General features: G+C 43.3%; 1 protein-coding gene across 5 annotated transcripts in view; it reads left to right on the plus strand.

Moving 5' to 3' along the window:
* TENM1 (teneurin transmembrane protein 1) overlaps window positions 1–20,126 on the plus strand; it is a 1,495,391-nt gene that overhangs the window by 332,639 nt on the left and 1,142,626 nt on the right. For all 5 annotated transcript variants that reach the window (XM_075068828.1, XM_075068831.1, XM_075068830.1 and 2 more), the window contains exon 3: window positions 6,240–6,344. The gene's annotated coding sequence lies outside the window, so the exon portion shown is untranslated. The remainder of the gene's footprint in view (window positions 1–6,239; window positions 6,345–20,126) is intronic.

Below are 20,126 nucleotides of genomic sequence, written 5' to 3' on the forward strand. Positions count from 1 at the left end.
GTTTAAACTATTTCGAAATAATCGTGCAGTGTAGACGTACCCTGTGTAGTGACATTAGCAACTCTACTACTGTTATCTAAACAGCTGGATTTTTTTTTTTTACATATTACTTTTCTTACATGTCCCTTAATTCATCATTTTTTTAATATATTCCATTATCCATTATTAATTTTATTTATTATTCCAGGTTACCCTGCTTTATACTATGTCCCATTGCATTACACTACATGGAGTAGTACTATATAGCATGACTAGTGAAAGGGAAAAATTGGTTGTCTTTATAGTACAGTTACCATGTACTGTACTCACGCTTTCCATATATTGTAGCAGAGGGACTGTACAGGATCTTTTGATAGCCCAGTAACTTGAACTGGCCAGCTGTTCTTTCACAATCACTACCTATTGCTTTAAAGACGCTGTTTTGTGCTTAATTTGTCCAGTCTCCATATGTTTCAGTCTGCCATGACCATAGTTCAGTAGCAGAATTTTATTACTGATGATTGCACTGTCCTACAAACAATAATGCAGTTTGTTAGCTGCTGGCATGGAAATGTCTTCCAGTAAATTAGTTGACCAAGTTACCTAGAGGGATGCATAATAGTCCATGTGTTAAAGTCTGGCAAGGAGCATGCATAAGACTGAAATAACTGCCTTGATGATAGACCAGATGGGGAAGTTGAGACTGTTTCTCTACCCATAGAAACTCCATGTTTGGCTTGTTAAAATGTATCCCTATCTATCTCTGTCCACCCCCCACTATTTTAGTACAAGCTATGTTGCCTGAGTCACACTTGGTAAAAACTTTCTGCCTTTTCATTAATGAAACAATGTTCTTTATGATTATGTGATTGCTACAAAGACTTGATATCCATGGAATAAATGAAAAGGTGCCACTGAGTTAACGTTGATAAAGAAAAGTAGACTTTCATCAGACAATACATAAAAGACATGAGAGAGATAGGATATGCAAAATTATGATTTTTCAGTATCCTCCCAGGACTTGAACTGTTAAATAAATGGTATGACTAGAAGTGCACTGAGCTTTTCAAAAGGGATTTGAACTGTGGTGAACAAACCTTCTAAGATTTCCTAAAGAATCTATGCCTTGACTTTAATCTGTCCTCTTTGCTTGTCAGGTTCACAGAGGGCTAGACAAACAGAAACCAAAAATTTCCCTATGAAATTATTGCCCTTTGTGGTGGTCTCAGTGAGTGAATCAGGGAAAGTTCCTCTCTATAAGTCATTAGAGGGCCCTGGAGCAAAGGAAAGTCTGGATCAGAGTATGATAGAGCTGCAGCTAAATGAGAAAGATGTATTTGCTGGCAACGTCAGCAACATAGGGCATGGGGGAGGTGCATGAACATTCTCCAGTGACAGGTTTCAGAGTAGCAGTTGTGTTAGTCTGTATCCACAAAAAGAGCAGGTGTACTTGTGGCATCTTAGAGACTAACACATTCATTTCCAGTGAGGCACTCTTACCTGTTTGCAGAGGAAGATGGGGAGAAAGTACCGGTAATAGTAAATCAATCGCATTACAGGATTAACAGTTCCATTATAACTGTAACTTTTTGAGATGTTGTAATTAAACCATTAGGTTGACAAATTATGAATGTTTTATAACAAAAACTTATTTCTTGTTACTCTCGCTAAGGGCCCAATTCAGAAAAGCCCTTAAGCATATGCTTAGTATCAAACGTGAATAATCCTCTCCCTGTTCAGCAATGTGCTCAAGCATGTTCTTAAATTACGTGCATGAGAAGTCCCCATTTAAATCAATGGGATGAGAATGCAGCAGCAAATATTTTTCTTTATTAATGTTCATGAAGGCTGAAAGAATGATTCTTCTGTGTGAAGAGCCATCATGCAAGCTTTCCCATGCAGCAGTATACATTGCGGTTGTGATGCTCTCACACTGGTTTTATGCTAGTATAACTCCATTTACGTCAATGAAGTTACTCATCATTCACCTCGGTGTAAAGGAGAGCAGAATCAGTCCTGGTCAGCACCATTCCTGAAGTTGGAACCTTGCAAAACATTTTACAGGGAACATAAAGGTGGTCAAAATCTTTTGTCTGCCTTTGCCATAGAAAGCATACTCTTCTATAAACAGGACAGAATGGTGTCTTTCACTTCATTAAAATAAAAAACGCCTGCAAATTCCTACTCCATCACTGTAAATCCACAGCTATCTGATAAGTTTCAATCTCAAGCTCTTCAGGAGTGCCTTATCTTGTCTATAAGATTACTTTGTTTTCTCTTAGTAGAAACTATTGCAATGTTTGTATGTATAATTAGCTAAAGATAACAGGTGCACTTAAAACAATTCTGTTACCATGCCTGTACTCAGGATTATTTCCTAGGTTATGTTTTATTTTCAAATGCAAAATTTATTTTTTTTTAGTGAATTGAGTTCCATGAAAGGTACTTCCCTGACAACGTGAAATATTGAAATCCTATATTTATCCACAGAAAAATTATATGGATGGAGCAGCAGTGCAGGCTTCCCATTATACAGAGAGAATCAAGGGGTAAGGTTTGAATCCAAAACTGGGTCTTTGTCTCAGTTTGGATCTGTACTACCTAGGGAAAGACATTGAGATCAGGTCTCATCTAAGCTCAGTTATGTTCTAGATACACAGATATAGCTGTATAAGGTTTCAAAATAGCAGATCTTAAATGTGTCACTAGATGAATGTTGCTCATCTTGACTAATTTTTGCAAGAAAGAAGAAAATATTTAGTGGCAACAGCTTTTAAAATGGTTTTTTTCCACAGAAGTGGTTCTGGAGGAGATAGGCTAGAGGAGAAAGTATAGGAGAGCTTGGTAAGGTTGCAAAATTAAATGCAGTCTATCAAAACGTGGTAGAATTAAAGGGCTTTATTATTTATCATATGGCTATTCTCACCATGTACAATTTTTCATTAAGGGCTCAGTTGTCTATTGGGGGCAAGGTCATGTTCAGGAGTCAGTTCCCTAAATTCATATATCTTGGGATACCTGTGCCTCTGCAAAATCTTCCCCACAGCCCCTTGCTAGATGTTGTGCCAGGACATCCTAAAATGTCTCTGCCCTTGAAAACTGCTTGAGAGTATATCCCACAGTATTAAGTGGAAGTTAGTTACAGACTGGATGGGCAGTAACTTGCAACCCTTTGTCCAGTGGGTTTGGAATGGGGATATGCTAAGGAAAGCCTGAATTTCTTGTCTTCTGTGCCTCCCATGGCCTAGACCTGTATTTCTGGCTCCACTACAGAGTTCCATATGTATACATGAAAAATTAAGAGAAAGCTAAGGTTGGATAGAATCAAGGTACAATAACAGAAGAGAGAGAAATTATTGTTCAGATATCTAGAAATGATTTGAAGGACAGGTCTATTCCAAAAATATTCTCCCAACAATTTAAAGTCTATTAATTCACAAAACCAGTCATTAGAGGCAATAAAATCTCTGGAATTGTTTTGAAATGAATGATGAATTAAATGGTAGCTCTAAAATAAACCAGAATGTTTTTCAGGAATGTGTGTGTGTATATATATATATATATGTGTATATATATATATATATATGTGTGTGTGTGTGTATGTGTGTGTATATGTATATAAAGAGAGAGAAGTGTTACCTTAAATATAAACTATAACTTGTTCCAACTACTTTCTTGGAGAGACCTGGCAAACAAAACAGTAATTAAAGGCAATTGATGTAGTGATGACAAAATCAAAGCCTCTACACTATGGATTTCTTATTTCCAAAATTCAAAGCAAGCAAGGTAAAAGCAGTGACTGAGATTTCCCCTAGATTAGTTGAAAAGTAGCTGAAAATTAACAAACTCATGTACCATATCTCAAATCTGAAACAAAGGAAGATTGAGATCACAGTGTCATAGTCAAGGTGAACTCCTCAACCTAAGAACTACAGCAGGCAAGCATGTAGCCCAGTACAATCTTTTGTGGTTAGAATAATAACTTCCTAACAAAAATGAAACAATTCTAATGCAAAGTACAATCTTTACTGTTTCTTTCTTTGTTTCTATGCTTATTCTCTGTCTTTTCATTTCTATATTTCTTTCTATTTTTTTTATTCTCTCATTCCATCTGGCACTCTCCTCTTCATAGCATTTTCCTATTACTTCCTATTTATTTTTTCCCTTTCATTATTTTTATTTTCTTCAATGAAAAAACATCATAAATATAGCTATTGTATGTATACACATAGATACACACATTCACATGAATACATAGATAAATCACAACATAGTCTTCCTACGAGAGGCAGTATTCATTGGCAATTCACCATCTCAAGACATCCTCTCTTATGTCAAACTTGCTTTCAAGCAAGCACACGTGTGAATGAATGATCCTTGCACCTACAGTGAAGGTTAACAAACTCAAATTCTGTTTACACTATTGTAACGAGAGCTGTCTGTGTTACAGTAATGCCTAGACAGAGACCTGAAAAAAGATTATTGCCCCAGTGTGCTATCTGCTGTTTGTACAGAGACAGTCCCTACCGTGAAGAGCTTATATCTATACACAAAAGGCAGGGAAAAAGTGTTATCCCCATTATTAGGGCCCTATCAAATTCATGGTCCATTGTGGTCAATTTCATAGTCACAGGATTTTTTAAATTGTGAATTTCATGATTTCAGATATTTAAATCTGAAATTTCATAGTGTTGTAATTCTAGAGGTCCCGACCCAAAAAGGAGTGTTGTGGGGGAGGGGGGGTCCACAAGGTTATCGTAGGGGAGATTGCAGTACTACTACCCTTACCTCTGTGCTGCTGGTGGTGGTGGCGCTGCCTTCAGAACTGGACAGCTGGAGAGCAGCAGCTTCTGGCTGAGACCTCAGCTCCGAAGGCAGAGCCACCATCAGTAGCAGTGCAGAAGTAAAGAAGGCATGGTATGGTATTGCTACCCTTACTTCTATGCTGCTTCCTGCAGAGCTGGGCGCCCAGCCAACAGTCGCCACTCTCTGGCCGCGGAGCTCTGAAGGCAGCGCAGAAGTAAGGGTGGAAATACTGCAACCCCGCTAAAATAACCTTATGACCCCCTGCAACTCCTTTTGAGCAGGACCCCCAATTTGAGAAACTCTGGTCTCCCCTGTGAAATTTGTATAATGCAGGGTAGAAGCATACAAAAGACCAGATTTCATGGGAGGAAAGAAGATTTCATGGTCTGTGATGCGTTTTTCATGGCTGTGAATTTGGTAGGGCCCTACTCATTATATAGCTGGGGAACAGATTAAATCCCTAGAGCTGAGGAATGTTGGCCAGTCAGCAGCCCTCCCATCTCAACTGGCTAATTGATGCCAGAGACTCTAAGGAGAGGGGGAAGAGCTACTTTCTATCTGTTAGCAAATGTCTCCTTCACTCCTGGGGCTTTCTCCTTTTGCTGCTGGCCCCATCACATTCCCCCACCTCTGCTAATGGAAAATGGAATTTAATATCCTCATTAGCCCCATTTTACAGATGGGAGAACTGAAGGAAAGATACTTGCCCGAGTTAATATGGTAAATTTGAGGTAGAGCTGGGCATTGAATCCATTTTTTCTATGTTCAAACCAGTGCCTTAACTACAAGATTATCCGTATTGTCTAGGTAGGAAAAGTCTCTAGGTGGTTACATTTCAGATAGAGCTGTGTGAATATTAGATTTTTTGGTTTGCAGGCAATTCCAAAAAAAAAAACCAAAAAACATTTTTTGGGTCAAACTGCAAACATGTATTATATTTTTGGTGAAATGAAAAGTTGGAAAAAATTGTTTGACCTGAAACTAAACATTTCATTTTGATTTCAAGCATTTATTAATTTTAAATTATTTTTAATAAAATTGAGGAAAATTTCTAAATAAAAAGTTATTTCAAACTGAAAAATCCAAATGTTTCATTTTGACATTTTTGGATTTTTTTTCCCAACATGAACAATTTGGCAAAATGTTTTGGTTTTGCTGAACCTGCCTTTTTCATAAAAAAAATGATTTTCGCTGAATATTTTTCTACCAGCAGTAGCTTCAGAATCAAAGCCCCTTTCTCAGCAATACATGCCTCTAGTTCCCCCCAGTTCAGTACTAGGGACTGTAAATATAAATATCTCAAGTGATCTTACACTGATGGGATGAAGTTAGGGCGACAGGCAGCTACTTTCTTAAGTAGCCAGGAACCAGGACCATTATGGCTAATAAACAGAGTAAAGACTTGACCATAGATCTCTAGTGATTTTTATTTTATATATTTTTCTTTTCAACAGAAATCAAAATGTTTTGAGCATCATGAATTCACACTACCTCCTAGAGCTTATGTGTCTTGAGAGCTAAAGAACACAGCCCTGCAAGCTATAGTACATATAACTGTGGTAAGTTCAACATAAGCCTTTTTTTTAAAGAAAAAATATTAAATGAAATGAAGTAATATTTATGCCAATTACTCCCAATGTTTTACTATTTGAAAGTGAAAATGTCCCGTCCTAAGCAAGAAGTGAAATTGCTACTTTGGGGTGTTTTACACAGGGAGAATAAGGTTATTTATCTGAGTGAAAAATAATCTGATCTTTCCAGATAGAGTGTTGAAAGTTGCTACATTTAAGATTGTACAATCTCTGAAAGATTTTTCTGGGCTGAGTCAGCTTTCTTGGGGGATCTTTGACTCAGGGCTTGTCTACGCATAGAATGCTGCAGCAGTGCACTTGCAGCACTTAGGGCTTGTCTTCACTACGGAGCTAAATCGGCACTGCTCCTATTGATGTAGCTGCATCAGTTTAGCAGGTCTAGTGAAGATGTGCTCAATTGATGGGGGAGTGCTCTCCCTTCAACTTCTGTACTCCACCTCAATGAGAGGCAGAAGCAACGTCAGCAGGAAAGCGTCTCCATTGACATAGCGTAGTGTGGACCCTGTGGTACATAGCTCTAAGCTATCAGAGCGGGTGATGGATAGCTCAGTGGTTTGAGCATTGGCCTGCTAGATCCAGGGTTGTGAGTTCAATTCTTGAGGGGGCCATTTAGGGATCTGGGACAAAAATCTGTCTGGGGATTGGTCCTGCTTTGAGCAGGGGGGTTGGACTAGATGACCTCCTGAGATCCCTTCCAAAGCTGGTATTCTATGATCTATTTCAACTTGAGTTACACTACTAATGTAACTCAAATTGTGTAGCTTAGATCAAACAGCAGTGGTAGTGTAGATATGGCCTTATGTCGGTAGAACTGTGTCACTCAGGGGTATGGAAAATTCTCTTTGCAGACAGAGCTATGTTGATAGGAGGCTTCTCCTGTGAACAGAGCTACTGCTGCTTCTTGGGGAGGTAGTCTTCCCCAAGAATTGGTAGCTATGTTGACTGGCTAAGCCCTTCAGTAAGCATAGCGCTGTCTACATGGGGGGTTAGGTCAGTATAACAACGTTGCTCAGTGGCGTAGATTTTTCACACAGCTGGGCAACATAGTTATACTGACATAAATTGGTGATGTAGACCAAGCCACAGCCTAATGTAAGCTTCAGCCTTGAGGAAACTGCTGGGTTTTATTTTTGTTGATTCTGATTACTCTTATTGATTTAGTTGTTGTCCTCCAGAAATTGCTTCAGATGCAAACACTCACCTTATGGAGGTAGTTTAACTGTCTGACCTTTAAACACTGCATGAAAATCAACTCACCTCTCTTAAATGCAGAAATGTCACCCTGGCAGTAAAAGGACTGGTTAATGTGTTTGGAAGAAAACTGAAGTTTTTCATGGGATATTGTTGCTACAGCCCTACTCTATATTCTGCAGCTTGCCTTGTGGCAGATTGTTTCATTATCTAGCAGTGTCATTAATCTTTTTTATTAGCACCTTAAAAATAAACAAACAATGATTTTGTTGCATTTGACACAAGTAGTGCATTTTAATTTTGTAGGCTTGTATTATTGACTTAAAAAAAATAACCCAACAACAATTCAGACTGAAATACTGCCCTCAGTTCCTTACAAATATGAAAACACTATTCAGATATGTAGAACTATAACAGCATCTGTTATGCATATTAAATGATGTGTGCTATTTTTGTATCTTCCACATGGAGCTTAGCATTAACTAGGAAAGTTATTACTAATTAATTTTGAGAAATAATAGCGTGTCAGTCATTTTGCATTCATACAGACCATGAGTCAGTGCTACATGCATTACCCAAAGCATCTCTGTTTAGAAATTGTCTTAATATTGTTTTAAGTTATATAGTCACCTTAATTTAAAGAATATTATATTGAAAAGTGAAGGTCTATCTTCATGAATTATTCGTTGTTTATAATGAATTAAAAGAAACTTTTGCCCTTCATTGATATGCATTTGTCAAAAGTAATAATAATGGTGATGATAAACAATGCACATATCCAAGAGTACAACTATTTTGTCTTAGCTATAAATCACCTCCTTAAGAGTAAACTCACACTGACACGGGGGAGGGATAGCTCAGTGGTTTGAGAATGGGCCTGCTAAACCTAGCATTGTGAGCTCAGTCCTTGAGGGGGCCATTTAAGGATACAAGGCAAAATCAGTACTTGAACCTGATAGCGAGGGCAGGGGGCTGAACTCAGCAATCTTTTGGGGTCCCTTCCAGCTCTATGAGATAGATATATTATGAAAATAGCAAAATCATTACCAAAGTTTCCCCAACTGCGTGTGAGTTAGAACATGGGAACAGAGAGAAATGACAAAATTGCAACAATTTTCTGTTTGCGTAACAAATATTTCAAATATATAGCTTGTGATCATATTATGTAAACGTGGGGAGAAGCAATTTAGCTCTTCTAATGATGCCGCCACATAAGCGCTCACCTGCAAAATAATTTAGTGTCCTGGATATATGACACAGAGACCCAGATAGATACTGTTTTATTGAAAAAAAAAATCTGCATATGGAAAAGGCTGATAAAACAGGATAGTCTTCAGAAAAGTTAGGAATTGTAAAGAATGAATACTTTCTTCTCCTGAAGAAATGCTCTGTGAAGGCTCGAAAACTTGTGTGTGTGTGTGTGTGTGTGTGTGTGTGTGTGTGTGTAGACAAATAAAATGTGTTACTAGACTTATTCAGGAAGAAATATGGACCTAGATCTAATTATAATCATTCTGTGTTTTATTTTAAGATGTCTTAATATGGATCAGTCCTTCCAGAACCCTTCCACATCCAGTCTGTCACTCAGTTGTTACATGTCTATAAATCAAATAATACCACCATAGATGAACATAATTTGAATGTTTTCTACGCATTTAGCACTGGTTTGTGTTAAATTCCTCCAAACAGCTAGATTTCTTAAAATAAACATTTAGAATTGGCACATAGTACATTTGAATGTAGAACAGTGAATTTATTTTAAACTGGCTTTCTCTCACCACTGAATTATGATTACTATGGAAAAGCGATTCTGGACACTAGATTTCTATGGGAGCTCAGGGCAACAGCTTCCTATTTTCTTCATCTTCCTTGGATTTCATCCAAAACCAATTCTGTTTAATCTGCCTGCTGCTACTCTGGAAGTGACATCTGTTCAAATTTACACTCTTTATCATGGCTGACATGTTGTTTGTGTGTATGTTTACCCCAAGCCCTAGTTCCAACTGCCTCTTGCAGATAATTTGTGATTGCTTCCCTCAGTCCATCGTAGGTTGCTAGGCACTGCATCTCTGCATATGGAGTTTTGCTATTATTTCTTATTTTTTTCCTAACTCTACATGGAATTATGTTTAGAGAAAAAGAGAGAAGTCTAAATGCAACATGTGTGACATCAAGTATGTTCACTGGAGGTGAGAGGGAGCTGAGAGAATATGTGTAATATTCTTACTTAATATCCATAAGTACTACCAGAGGTAACCAGGTAACTTGACTCCTTGGTACCTCTTGATACCTAATACAGTGTGGGCTCCATTATTTGTGAAACATTTAGGTTGTCCTTTGTAAAAACAGACAAACACACAAAAACAAAAACAAAACCCTTAGTACTGTATTTTTTATGTAGAGATAGGCTTAAGACAAAAATCTTAATTTAAATTTTGAGTTAATCAAGAGCTGAATCCACATGAGATTTTTGTGGGTTGTGGTTCATATTTGTTTATATATGTAGATGTGAACACACACACACACCGACACACTTACTGACACACACATACACACTTACCGACCATCCCACTGATTAAAAAATCATGAATCAAATCTCAAAAAATCAGGAGATTGGCTTGACAAGCATAAGATTTCTTTTAAAATAATGAATATGGGTTTCCTTTTTGTTTACCTTCCGCTTTCTAAGCCTTTGGGGGTATATTCTAGTTGCATTTTCAGTCTTTTCTCTGCTACCATGGGGGCTAGAAACTCTATTTTTGAGATTCTTACATAATCACTTGACTCTAGGGGCGGGGACTTTAAAAAGAACACTAAATATCTTGGAACTGGTGATAGACTCATACTTGCTGCAACACTGTATATATTAAGATTGGCATTTCTGTAGTACATACAACTTGTGGGGGAGGGATTACTAAATAAAATATATGCCTAAACAGTGATACTAAAAACAGTGTCTGAAATCATAGAATTCCACACCATTGGTAGATTTAGATGCAAAACTCAGGATAATTGCGATGTTTGTTTCCAAAAATGAATATGCAAGTAAGACAGAGAGAGAAAAAATATGCACTGACATTCACTATGAAATGCCATAAGGAAGATAAATTATTGAAGCAAGTAAAAGAAGTATTCAAATCTACTTGTTAACACTCTTTTGGATTATCAGAGAATGCGAAATAAAGCTAGGCAGTAACATGAGAACCAGCTTCAGATTTTATTTGGAACTCAGTTACTACTGTGACATGTCTGGTATAAAAGTGTAGATTACAATAGTTTGATTCCTTTTACTTAAATGGTCCCAATTGACACAGTATTTGAACAGTCACAATCTTTAACTTCCAAGTCCGAGGCCAGCACCCTAACCTAGTGGTTCTCAAAATTTTGTGCTGGTGACCCCTTTCACATAGCAAGCCTCTGAGTGTGACCCCTTCCCTACATTTAAGACACTTTTTAATGTATTTAACACCATTATAAATGCTGGAGACAAAGCAGGGTTTGGGGTGGACGCCGACAGCTTGCGACTCCCTATGTAGTAACCTCATGACCCCCTGAGTGGTCCTAACCCCCAGTTTGAGAACCTCTGACCTAACCACTGGACTTTGTGCGTGACTGACCTGAGCTACGAGGAACTGAAACACAATGAAGGATCTACTTTGGTGTAGGGGTAAAATATTTAATTGGTAGTGAAAAGATGGGCAGATCTATCTGTACCAGCTATAATATCCTGGACAAGCCTTATGGAATTAAGATAAACTTTCTTGATTTAAATTTAAACTTACTGAATTAGGTTTAACACCTTTGGGATCCATTGTACTGAAAATGCAATTCTGTATGTGTTATTGAAGAATTGTATGTAATTCCTGTAGGAGGAGGGGAATGCTAATGTTGTTTCTTTGGTTATCAGCCCTTTGAAGCCAGCCTCTGTAGAGGTTTACTGGATTCTCAGGGGCCGACAGACAAAGGATTTTTTATATAAGCAGTCTGGTTTTAAACAGGACTTCTTCCTGAGCCAGCAAACAGACAGGGCCCCTGGTCCATGGAGGTACCTAATCCTTAGGGACAGGTTTGAAGGACTGCACCTATGGAGGCCCATAAGACTGTGTGCTTGTTCTGAGCTAAAGCTGTGATGAACTTGAAACCACAAGGAATCTCCTTGGGTGAGGCACTGGCACCTGCCAGAGCCCACATCAGGGTTGGGGTGATCGCTGGTAAATATATTAGCCTGTGTGTCGGTTCTTTTATTGTTTTAATATATTTTCTCTAATGCTTTTCACTCTAAGAATAAAACAGGCTTGCTTAGAAAGAACTGAGTGGGAACTTATAACTGTGGGCAATCGCACTGTTATCCATATCTGAATAGAAAACAAGCAGGTGTATTAGGGCAGCCTGTCTCTGCTGGCAATAACACAGTAAAGGCAGGGAACTGTGCAGCTTTGAAATACCCTAGTCAGAAGAGAGTGAGATGCAGGTCACCTTGGAAGAAAGGCAACAGCTGGGGAGTTAGAAACCTGAGAGTGGGTGCTATTACTGGACCACTGAGGGGAAATACAAAGGCAGTTTCCCTGTATTGTGAAAGTGGCATTGTTACAGGGGACTTTGGATTAATGCAGTTCAATACCTCCCATTGCAGCACAGCTCAGTAAATAAATAAATAAATAAAGCTGACCAGAGAAATAGCAAAAGCTGATTCTAGTCCAGTGGCTGACCAGCGTCCCCCATCCCCAACCCACACATGCACATTCACGCTCTAACCCCACAAACATGTCTGTATTGGTATCATCCCCTGCCTCTGTAATATCTGCCTACTGGTTGACTAGGTAGTAAATCCAAGCGGACACACCTTTGACCCAATAGATCCACAGCTGTACGATCCATCTGTAGAATATGCCTTATGTCAATTGGTTGACAAAAGAAAAGTTGAAAGGAGGAAATATTAAATACCATGAAATAATGAACAATGCAGTTAAAAATGATTTTCCCCTCTCACCCTTACTCTCTTATCCCATCTCCCCAGTTTCTGTGCTATTGTTATTCCAACAACCGCAGTGATGCTGAAGGCTGCTGCTACGACAACATTTGGTGCAATAGTAACATATGAAGTCATTATTTTTTTAATGATATCATGGATGCCAAATAGTTTTATGTTCTGTTAGGGTCCCACATCAGTCATATTGTCTAATTTCGCCACACGTATATTGAGAATAGCCAGAACAGATAAGGTATTACAAAGCCTTTGCCAGTATAATTACTTGACAAATAAATTTCTTATGGTATATGTTAATACCTCCTGAAAATAAGTAGGCTAATGGAAAAGGAAGCTGCATTACAATGGGCTAAAACTGAATTACAGGTGGAGAGAGAGAGTGCATAATGTTGCATACTTGTTTTCTGTCTCTGTAAGTTCTTCTTCGAGTGCTTGCTCATATCCATTCCAGTTAGGTGTGCGCGCGCTGCGTGCACGTTCGTCGGAAGATTTTTACCCTAGCAACACTCGGTGGGTCGGCTGGGTGCTATGGCGCCGGATATATACGCCTGCTGACTCAGCCACCCTTCAGTTCCTTTTTACCGCCCATGTCGGTCGTTGGAACAGGGAACAGGGGGAGGCGGCAAGGGCCTTAGCTGACCTTCACTTCTCCTAGCTACATAGTTCTTCGTATTAGTTATATAGTTATAATCTTTTAGTTAATTATATATACTTATGCATTTTTCTTTACTAGCATATTTAGTTTTAGTAATAGTTAGCGGGGTTCGGGGAGTAGCCCTTCCCCGCAACCGGGCATGGAGCCATGCAGGCTCACGTTTTTTAAACCATGCTTGCCTGCCACAGCCCGATTTTGCTGACGAGAGATCCACAGGACTCCTGTTGCGTGGCCTTGGGGAAGGTCGCAATTTCAGCAGCTAAGTGCCCATTTGCAAGGCTTTTGAAGCCGAGAGGACGGCCTTTCATTTATCCTCCAGAAGAACCTTCTGCACGGCGCTGGCCACTCGGCGACAGAGCACCTTTCCCGGCGGCCACCCAGACCCCCGCCGGCCCACCGCCCGTTGCCAGCTACCGAGTTGACTCGGCACGCTCCCCTCTCTCTCAGTCGAGGAAGCCCCCGACTCCTCCTGCCATTGCCCGAACTCCCGGCACGCGCCTGTTTCTTGGCAACTGCACCACGCCAGAGAGCTCATGTTTAAGTCGGATTGACTGGCACCACCCCTGCAGAAGGCACTGTGATTTCTGACGTCGGCACCATTGATTCCGTCCCACAGGGCCGTCGAATCCAGTGCCTGCCTGCTCCCCGGCATGCGCCTCTGTTGAGCTTCCTTGCTCTGCTCTTCCGTGGCCAATGCACCGAGGCACAGGAGACTGCGTCTAAGCAGATCGCCTGGGCACCAACACCTGCCGAGGGCACCAACAACGCGGCACCGTTGATCCCGTCCCACAGGTGCCGTCGATCCAGTGCCTGACTGCTCCCAGCACACGCCGTGGTCGAGTCCCGTCTGCTCCTACCATGCTGCCCGTGCGGAACTGCCCACCACACGACAGAAGCCTGTCTCATCCGGTTGGATCGCTGGGCACCACACCTGCTGAGGCACTGGCGACTCAGGCGACCGTTCAACCGGTCCCACAAGCCATCGGATCCGGGGCGACAGACTCCCGCGTACAGGCCCCTGGGTCGAGCTACCTTTCCCTCCACGCCGGAGGTTCCATGCGAGGATCTCATTGCATGACGGGTAGATGGTGCTCTGCTGAAACCCCGCAACCACCGGTATGCCGTATACAGTCTCTTGGCCCAGCCTCCCTTTGATCAACAACTGAAAAAACATATCCAACCTCTCTGTTGGTTGAGCAGAGCGGCACCGTCCTATGATCACGATATCCACAGATGGCTCCCCAGGTACCTGTCGCGCTTCCGCTCCCGACGCCCACTTATTGCAGTCCCGTGCTGTAGGCCTCGGCACCGCGCATCGCCGCACTGTCGGGTCCCGTTTCACTGGACCCGTAATCTCAGCCACCGTCCAGCTCCAGATTTGCGTAACAGGGCACCTGTGACTCCCGTAGCCGCATCTGACCTCGAGATCTCGCTCGACTCCCGCACCGCTCTGGTTGCGAGGTCCGGATCTCGTTCAGGTACAGTGCGCCTTCCGGTACCGGTCCCAGGTTCGAGTTGTGCAAAATTGCATTTTGAATTGATGCCTTAGTCTGGTAGATCAGAGCTCGCCCCTGATTTTCAGCACCTCCATGGCCATCGGACATGCAACAGTGTCTTCCCACGCGGCGCTCTTTTGCTCAGGACCGCGTGCTGGTGTGCCCACCAACAACCTGAGACCTCAGGACCTTCCGTATGAGGGTGACACTCCAATGCAGAATATCCAGGTGGCGGAGGTCCCAGAAGTTTAGAGCCCGGGTAGTGGACATTCATCGCGGTTGCCCACTAGAGGAGCCCACCGTGTATTCGGACCATCCGGCGGATGCCCCGTACTCTAGGACGGGTCGAATAGTCTGTCCATCCCGCCTCCCTGCTCACTAGTAGTTCAGTTGAATTATTCTGCATGGCCAGCGGTGCAGCCCCGAATCGAAGGGGGGGGGGCTTTGGGCGGATTTTTGGGGGAAACCCTAGGTTTTTTCCAGCGCAAGTCCTGTTACTTGCAAGCCTTTATAGCCCGCGTGGCATCAATCAATAAGCCCTGCTTGAGCCCTATAATTCATAAACACCTGGATGGCGGTGAATAAATTTATGGAGCTTCTCATCAAGAACTCCTGCCAGAGTCACTGCCCTCTTGGAGGAAGGGAAAAATGTGGCCAGAGGCTTCCCTCCATCGCCCTCATTACCATGAGGGGCATTCATGCTTCAGTTTCAACGCTCCGCCCTTTCACATTGACCATTGTGAGATGTAGCCGTCTTTGCAGTGAAACCCCCGGCTGCAAGCCTGAAGGGACAACGGTCCTGAAGCACTTCTCTCGGCCGTGTCATACACCGAACGACCTACGCAGGCCTTTCCTTCCCCAGCCACACCTCCACGACTCTGTGGCCTGAGCCACAGATAGACTTGCAGACGCGGCGCGGCTGAGTTGGTTGCAGATACCGGTGCCATGTCAGGCCCCTAGCAGGGCAGCATCAAGGTCACCTCACATCACCACCAGGACAAAGACAATCTTGTTCAAGGTGCACCCGAGGGCGCGTACCGGTTACGGCGGATCCACTCCTACCTTCTTCTTGCCGTGGTCCAGATTAACTTCAGTCGCGTGTCGTCCGTAACGTGTGGGGAGTATGGTACACCTGCCAATTTGTCCACCCCTGTCCCTCTGCAAGGGACTCCTCTCGGGCAATTCCTCTTACAGGGTTGCAGACGCTTGATGGACGAAGGGGCAAAAGGTACTTCCCTTATTCCCTAATTCCCAACTCGTATGGGGTCTCAGAGCCTTCCTACGACCTACGGATTCAAACCAGTTATGATAAGGTTGAAGTTCTGCATGGTATTCCCTGGGAACCATTATGCTGTCCTTGGATCATGGCTGAGTTTGCCGGCCCTCGATCTTGAAGGTGGCAGTACTTTCACATTGCCATCATTCCCTTCGCACAGGAGATACCTGCCGCTTTTCTAGCCAACCGTCCGGTACTTGCCAGTTTACGGTCTTGCTGTTTGGCTTTCTCCATCCCCAACAGGCTGTATTAACCAAAGTGTGTGGCCATAAGTCGCCAACCACCTCCGCTCGACGATTGGATATGCTGTTTTCCGTCATTTCTGGACGATTGGCTTATCTGATAGGAGATCCTCAGACACAATCTCTAACTCAGCCTTGTGGCACCGTCAGGGGCCCGTCTTCACATAGTTTAGGGCCTGATGATCATCTATGGAACATCCACTTCTGGTTGCCCGACGCATTAGGTTAAGATTCCACGGGGCTTCCTGGACTCCTAGCTAGCTGGATTCGCTGCTTTACCACAGCCCACGGTTTCAGCGCAATGGGCACTGATCTCCCCCCCTTAGCGCCGCGAGCTGGTACCTTTGCTACCTTCTTGCCCTACACCGCTGACCTCGCGCTCGCACTTGTACTCCGTCTGCTGGTCAATGGCTGCCTCCTCGTTTTGTACCCAAAACACGCTAAGCTCGCTCTGTCTCTCTCCAGTTTGACTCAAATCGCCGTACACCTGGACAGGGCCACATGGTCACGATCAGTCACTTCCCTCGAGCACCCTAGGCTCCCTAGAAATGGTGGGCTAACTCCTCCCTGATCGTGGCAGGACGCCGCTCCATCCGCCCCAGTCCTCACTGTCCCCACCATGACGATGACGCGGTCATCTCTCGGCTCAGGTGCTCACCTCAGTAACTTCGAGCTTATGGCCTCTTGGTCTCTCAGGAGCTGGCTTCCATAGTCAATGTCCAAAATGAGAGGAGTCCGCTGGCGTGCCAGGGTTGTTCCAGCACAAGCAGCTATTAGCATGGCGCTCAGTTTTACAGCCAACACATGGCCATGTGTTACATTAACACCTGGGAGGATGGTCCTCCTCCCTTTTGTCAGGGGCCATCCATCTCTGGGACTTTTGGCATAGCCACTCGATAAATCTTACGGCGTTTAGCGTCCTTTCCCAGGGCGTATTGGGAACGCCTTGGCGCTTGCCTCAGCACGGATCTTTCCTGTCCCACGAGTGGTCGCCCTGCCGATTGGATGCCTTCTGTTGCCAGAAGTGGGGTTTTTCCCACATATGACCTGTGTTCGCTTTCCACGAGAACAGGAAATGTCCGAGGTTCTGCTCCTGCCAGGTCTCTCCCGGGGATCGCAATCGGGACGCTGTCCTATGCCGTGGAAGGCGCAACTCCTTTATGCTTCCCACTGCCCCCCGGGCTCATTGGGTCTGCTCAAACTTTCTCAGGGGCAGGGCGATGGCATCATCATGATCACTCCAGCATGTCCAGACAGCTACTGATTACACCACGTTCTCGACTGTCAATAGCCAACCCATTACCCGTGCCACTCACCTAGACCTCATACCTCAGGACCACGGCAGACTTCGCCACCTGGACCTGCATTCTCTTGCACCTCACGGTCTGCTGTGCTGCGTGACTATCGGAGGGTAGCAGGGAAGCCATTCACCTGGTCAACGTACCTGGCCAGCGTGGAAGCGTTTTCTCCTACAGGTGTGAAACGCCTTTATCTTACTCCTGCTCGAGGTCTCGATTCCCTCTTTTTTGGACTTACCCTCCTGGCCTACAACAGCCGGGCCCTAGCTGTGTCATCACTGAGGGGTTACCACTTGGCAGCCATCTCTACCTTCCACCAGGCTAGGTGGTCGTTCCTGTGTTCTCACATCGCATGCGTTTCGAGGTTCCTCAAGGGCTTGGAGCGCTTACACCCTTAGGTACGCGCCCGCCCCAACCTGGGATTACACCTGGTTTTTAACCAGACTTATATCGTCCTCCCATTCGAGCAGGTTTAGCGACCTGCTCGCTGTAGCTATCATACTGTCTTGGAAGACGACTTTCCTCGTAGCCATTACATCGACCAGACGAGTCTCTGAGCTCCAGGGCTCTCTATGGTGGTTCGCCATACACTATGTTCCCAAGAACAAGGGTGCGGTTATGACCGCACCCGGCTTTCCTCCCTAAGTGATTTTGGCCTTTCATGTTAACCACAACTCAACGCGATGGGGACAACAATTGCACTCTCTGGATGTCTGTACAGCGCTCACATTTTGTGTTGAGTGGGACAAAACCATTTCGCTAACATGCCCAACTCTCCGGTCCGAGTCGCAGTAGCAGACTGAAGGAAGACCTACTTGTTTCCTCTCAGAGCATCATCTGAGGGTGATGACGTTGCACCCGCAGCTTGTTATGATTTGGCTCACATTTCCCCAAGCCACCTATCACATGCATTTATCTCCAGGGCTCAGGCTTCATCTGCTGCTTGCTGACTTGTTACCTGATGTGTACCTACCCACGAAGATCGTATCGTGCACAGCTCCATGGTCCCTCGAGTCCATACCCTTGACTTCATTTATGCTCTGGCTTCAACAGTCAAGAGATGGCTGCAGCCTTAGGGCTCAGCAGTTTTACATTCTGCCATATTTCACTCGACCTCACCGCCTATGATAAGCTTGGGAATGACCTAACTGGATGGATCATGTGCAAGCTCGAAGAGAAAAGACGGTTTACTCACCTTTGTAACTGTTTGTTCTTCAAGATGTGTTGCTCTATCATTCCGCACCCGCCCTCCTTCCCTCTGTCGGAGTAGCCAGCAAGAGAACTGAAGGGACTGCCTTGCTGGGTCGACAGGGATATATATCCAGCGCCATAGCGGCGCCACTCCAGGGGGCGCCCAGCCGACCCACCGAGTGTTGCTAGGGTAAAAATCTTCCGACAAACGTGCACGCTGCGCGCACAAACCTAACTGGAATGGATATGAGCAACACATCTCGAAGAACAACAGTTACAAAGGCGAGTAACCGTCTTTTCCCACAGTGTGACCATCACTATAGTGTTTGAGCACCTCTGAAGAAATTATAACCAAAATCATAATGAGCCTTATTTTCCCTCTTTGCTTCGTTTAGTATGAGCTTTAGAGCTTCAGGCCTGGTGCTGAAAAAGCTGTGTCTCCCACTCTCACAAGCTTCACCCTTCAGTTTCTTGAGTTCCTCCCTCCTGTCTGAGGTTACCTGGACCAGTTCCAGAGAGAGCCCTGATGAGGAACTCAGAGACCTTGAATTTCTACGACGTTTCACATGCAGTGAGCAGAGATCTGGATGAGGAGTTCTCAGTGGATGATGTTAAATGTAGCAAGCATAAAAAACTTCAGGCATGCATGAGCAAGCACTGGATGCAATATCCAAGTAATCAGAGAGCTATCAGGTCGTACATAAGAAAACAGATTACCAAATTAAATTAAAACAAAAATTAACCCGTTTTATGAAAAATGGTCCATATGTCATTTTACTGTCTTTCTCATTTAGCTGGTAGATGGTAATGTATTGTTCTTCCAGGTCTATGCCTGTTTTGACACTAGATAATACATTTGCATCCAAATTGCATAGCGAAACAACGCCTGTCTACTATTTGACCTAATATTTGCAGGGTGCTCTTTCTAAACTAAACTAAACTAAGAGAAAAACCTCCCTCAGATTACAAAGCTGTGAGTATGTTGGTGAGAATCATTATCTGGCTGATATGTTCTGCTAAAAGGCTTTTAGATCCACCTACATTTGTAAGCCAGGAAAGTCTATTTAGCTACTTTCATGCGCTTATTAGTACATCACAATCCAATACTTGTATTAGACTTTCATGCACCAGAATACTAAAATTAGCATTAATTGCCTCGTTTTAATGAACAAACTATAAATGAAGGGGATGGAGACATTGTCAGCCTAAAACCAAGTCACACTGTTGTCTGAAAACATTTACTTGCTAGCATTAAAATTATCATAATACAGAAATTAGAGGGAAAACTTTGTTTTCTATTTTTTGTTTGCTTACTTTGTACCGGTAACAGCAGTTTGTGTGTAAGTCAGTAAGGCCAGGTCTACACTGCGACTTTTAATCGGTTTAATGGCCGATATACCGATTTAACGCTGT

Source organism: Chelonoidis abingdonii, chromosome 8 (genome assembly GCF_003597395.2).
Source record: "Chelonoidis abingdonii isolate Lonesome George chromosome 8, CheloAbing_2.0, whole genome shotgun sequence".
NCBI classification, from domain to species: domain Eukaryota; kingdom Metazoa; phylum Chordata; order Testudines; family Testudinidae; genus Chelonoidis; species Chelonoidis abingdonii.